Source organism: Miscanthus floridulus, chromosome 18, assembly GCF_019320115.1.
Source record: "Miscanthus floridulus cultivar M001 chromosome 18, ASM1932011v1, whole genome shotgun sequence".
NCBI lineage: Eukaryota > Viridiplantae > Streptophyta > Magnoliopsida > Poales > Poaceae > Miscanthus > Miscanthus floridulus.
This window is the reverse complement of record NC_089597.1, coordinates 52,372,641-52,377,785: the sequence shown is the minus strand read 5'-3', so window position 1 is coordinate 52,377,785 and position 5,145 is coordinate 52,372,641. Positions and strand designations below refer to the sequence as shown.

The following is a 5,145-nucleotide window of genomic DNA, read 5'->3' as shown; positions in this document are numbered from 1 at the left end:
TTTCCTTTGATTGTTCTACGTAACTTTGTTCTTACTCCTAACTGAACGCACCCCGCCACGACCTATGGTTATGAGCAGCCAAGCCCCATGGGCCATGCCTAGGTTCTTAAAAAGCTGCAGCCTATGAAACTAACAGGCAGGTGCGAAAAAGAAAGGACAAAAACAATAGCTATGCTAGGATAAAAACAAGGAACGGATAGTGATTCTATCCCAAAAAGCAGCACTGATGTATTCATTGATACAAAAACTGTTCACATGAGGACTCACCCACGAACTCAACTATTACATTTTCTACTACTCAAAATACTACCATAGCACACGCCGCCAGACGTAACAACTGCTATAGGGGCCCCGCCTGGTTCTGATCCCTCGACTTCGGCAAGCACAATAGGTACCTCAAGGGATCTGCCTGGTTCCGCTCCCTCGACTTCGGGGAGCGCAACGGGTACCTCAAGGGCATCGTACCCATAGATGCTCAGTAGAAGAGCATGGATCTCCTGACCTTCTCATATAGTCGAGGCAGCTCCTGGGTAGGGACGCGGCCATCGGGGTATGGCCACCATGGCTAGAAGAGATCTCATCAAACTTTATTAACTAGCCAACCCGAGCAGCTGTAGGCGTGGAACCCTCCACTGGTGCGATCCTGAGCGACTTCCCCTCCGACAAGGCTCGCCCGGTGAAGATCCACCAGAGAAAGTCCACACACGGCTCCATCCTGAAGAAGGCCTCCCAGATAAATCCAACACCACCCTGAGCAACCTCCAGCTCAACATCACGCTCCAGATTCACCAAAGGATCTGTAAGTCCTCCCCCTCCCTCATCCTCTCTCTCACTTAGGAACCGCCACGGCATATAGGCACTCTCGGTGAGGAGGAAGAAGAAAGAGAGACAATAGTTGGAGAACAGGCAAAGGACTAAAATGGAGAGCCCTCTCCCTCCTCCTATTTAAGGAAGAAACACGACAACCGAAGAGGGGCAAAAGATCAGAGTGAAAAACTCTCTCCCTTCCCCCATTCAATGCGTATGGGAAACGATGGGACACACGCTGACCGATGGGATGCACGCTGACCGACGGAACAATGTCGGGTCAGACGGAACACCGCCTGGTAAGATGAAACATGGCCTGGGTATGGCCCACCTCTATCACACGACCGATCATGAAAACCGAAGCATCACCACACACAGGCAGCTCTCCGTATCCCCAGGCGGGACTTGGAAAAAACCAAAACGGGATCTCCCTCTGGGAGAGACCATCGGGCTTCCTAAGTCGATCGAACGGCTCAGATAAACACACTGAGAGACAGGTAGGGAGCGAAGGGACGCCCCATGTAGGCCATGCCGACTCCATCATGAACGATGAGCACGGGTCTCGGTCGGACATTTCTGACTGAAGCTCTCCAAACCCCGTCACTCGAGTTATCAAGGTAACACTACCGACCCCCTCTATTTCTTTATAAATCATTTCATACATCCATATGCGCATTCATTCCATACGCCCGTGCCCCCTGACGATTCGAGCCCTGAACCGCCCAGGGGCTCGAGAACTAAGCATCGCTCATACAGTGAAATGCATCACAATGCTCCATGTTGCGTCACGAAGCGGCAGTTGCCTCATTCGACATGAGCAACGATAGAGCCAGGGGAGAAAACGCAGATGAGCCCCATGCGGCCCTCGCCTAGTCTGGCAAATATGGTCATCTCAACCTTCTCATTCGATCCTAAGCCTCTGCCAAGCCCACAGAATCTCCATCGAGGGGAGACCATTAGGCCACCTGGGTCGGTCTCTAGAATGACCTAGGCATCTGTCGGGTTGCAGGTAAAGGAGCAGTGGAATGTCACAAGAGGGCTATGCCGACCCCGTCATGAATGACGGACCCGGATTCCACTCGATCATACCCGTTAGCGACCTCACCGAGCGCGTCACTCGAGCCCGAGCGATCGGGACAAGCGACAAAACTCAACCCCTCCTGTTGTGAGGAACCAAGGATGGGGTAACGCACACAACTCACACCGACCCATACTAAAGCCCAACGGGGCTCGGGTGCTCAAGACAAAAAATGCCTGGGTCTGCGACCCCAAACTCGCCCCATCCGGCTACACTTCGACTGCACTCCAAAACTACCTGGGTCTGTGACCTCGAACTCGCCCCATCTGGCTATGCTTCGGCTGCACTCCAAAACTACCTGGGTCTGCGACCCCGAACTCGCCCCATCCGACTGCGCTTCCACTGCACTCCAAAGCTACCTGGGTCTGCGACCCCAAACTCGCCCCATCCGGCTACACTTTGACTTCACGCCAAAAACACCTGGGTCTGCGACCCTGAACTCGCCCCATCAGGATCCATGACTCTCACTCGCCCGATCCCACGGTGCGCACCGATGCCAAGATCAGCGAGCTCCGTCTCAACCGATCCCTAAACTAAACTAACTAACCGCCTCGGCTACACAGGTAGCACCAAAGCCAGGATCCACGACTAACTGTCTCGCCCGATCCCATGGCGTGCACCGACACCAGGACCTACGAGCTCCATCTCGTCTGATCCCTTGACTATCTGCCTCGACCGATCCCACGGCGCACATCGACGCCAGGATCCACGAGCTCCGTCTCACCCGATCCCTAAAAACTAAAACGCCTCGGCTGCGCAACGACGCCTTGGTTGACAACTCCATCTCGACTAAAAACACGCACACACATCCGCTGACAGACACGCCCAGACAATTCTGCCCGAATCACCCGGGGGCTCGGGGGCTACACCCGCGGGTGCGCTCGCGCGCACCCACTGACAAAATAAAAACGTCCCTCGCTGGCAACACGAAAAACCCCCCTAGACGGTTCTGCCCGAACGGCCCGGGGGCTCGGGGGCTACACCCGCGGGTGCGCTCGCGCGCACCCACCGTCAAAGCAAAAATCCCCCAGACGATTCTGCCCGAATCGCTCGGGGGCTCGGGGGCTCCTGTCGGATTCATAAACTCAGGGTCCCTCACGAACCGGCTTCCCCGCAAAGGCTCGCCCCAAGCAGATAGCGCGCAACTCATGTGTCGGCCCCAGAGTCTAAACAACAGGCCAGAAGGGCGATCCAATCACCGACCGGAAGGTCTGACCAAGGAGGAGCAGCGCCCGGTTTTTTTACTCTGGCCCACCTCTCCGACCGGAGCGCTTACTTCGGTCTCCAGCCACCTTCAGACGGTCTCTTCGACCGGAAGGCCTGGCAAAGCACTACCTCCGACTCCGACCCCACATCTCCGACCGCTTTGACTTTTTTTGGTACATCTATTTGCTAACATTTATAGTATATACTCCTTTTGTTCCAAATTATAAGTCGCTTTTACTTTTATGCTATATTCATTTTGCTGTCCATCCAGATATAATAATATGTTTAGATATATAGTAAAATGGATGAACCAAAAAAATCAAAACAATTTATAATTTGAAACGGATGGAGTAATAAGTATCATTAGATTGTTCATTGAAAATATTTTTGTAATACACTTATTTGAAGATACAAATGTTACTGATATTTTCTATAAATCTAAAATGTAGGTGATCCTTGAGAAGGGAGGGAGGGAGTACACCTTATTGCTTACTCGTAAAAAAAGAGTACACCTTATTGCAATTTGCTACGGCCTGCCGCTAGCGTCGGCCGTCACCCTTGCGGGTCAGCCCCATCTCCATGGCGAGATTCCGAAGCACGTACTTCTGGATCTTGTTGGTGGAGGTCTTGGGCAACTTTGCTCAGAAGACAACCGTTCGGGGCACCATGTACTGCGGCATGCGCTCCCGGCACCACGCAGTGATGTCGGCCGCGGTCACCGTGCCCGCCGCATCATCCTAGAGGCTGACGAACGTGCACGGTGTCTCACCTCGTAACTCGTCTGGTCACGCCACCACGGCTGCCTCGTTCACCGCCGGATGACTGTAAAGCACCGACTCGACCTCCACGCTGCTGATGTTCTCGCCAGCGTTGATGATCACGTCCTTGGAACAGTCTCGGATCTCCAGGTAACCGTCTGGATGCATCACGCCGATGTCCCCCGTGTAGAACCATCCGTCCTCACGTATTGCCGCCTTTGTCGCCTCGTCGTCATTGAGATAGCCGAGCATGACACAGCCACTGCGGAACACGATCTCTCCCATCGTGGAGCCGTCGCGGGGCACACTACTGCCGGTTTCCCTATCGATGATGTCAACTTTGCCCGTGCTCGACATGCGCACGCCCTGCCTCGCCTTCAGTCGTGCACACTCTGACGCTGGGAAGCTATCCCACTCACCCTTCTAAGTGCAGGCGGCGTGTGAACAGGGAGAGAACTTTGTTTCTGTTAGAGTTAGAAACCAACATTACTTCCGTGGCGATGATGTTATATATGTCGAGTTTTTAGAATTACACCAACTATGCCACCTGGACTCTCTCGACAAAAGTATCATTAGCTGTCATTGTCTGTAAGTAAGATTATTTTCTACTACTAAAGTGTATATATATAAAGCTACATGTATATATATATAAATTATATATCCTCACACTATATTTTTATATATGCAGATATGAGATGACAGAACTCAGAAAGAGAAAGGATAATGATGTTGGTTTCGTTGATCCAAATGTCGTATTCAAACACCCTAATCCCCTGCCTCAATGGAAAGCTGAACTCGAGAAAAATCTCATGAAGTTCTTAGTGAACCAACAAAACAAGGACATACTCTTCCCCTACAACTTCAAGTGAGTGTTAAATAATTAATGTCGATCATATGAACATTTGTTCAATTATTTGCTTACTAGCTAAGCTATCTCCCATATATATATGTTGACTCTAGTTAATGTCGATCATATTTGTGTATAAAAACATATGCAGCAATCACTGGATATTGATGGTCATCGATATGGCCAATAGTCGGTTGAGCATCTTAGACTCGTTAAGAAAAGAGCAAACAGAGTACCAAGACATGATAGATATTATCCAAGAGTAATTTGGTCTCTCTAGCAACTATATATACCCCGATCTCTTAACATCAACAATTATTAAAGGCCACATTAATTTTTTATTTTATTGGGCGCAGTGTTTGGAAAAGTTTCATTGAGGAACACCACATGAAACATTGCAAAGCGCCGCTGGATGTAATCGCACACAAAGTAAGTACTAGCTACATATA

At 50.8% G+C, this 5,145-nt stretch overlaps 1 pseudogene; it reads right to left on the bottom strand.

Moving 5' to 3' along the window:
* Positions 1–3,630: 3,630 nt before the first annotated feature.
* On the bottom strand, positions 3,631–4,432 carry LOC136521109 (2-methylpropanoate--CoA ligase CCL4-like; annotated as a pseudogene).
* Positions 4,433–5,145: the final 713 nt, after the last annotated feature.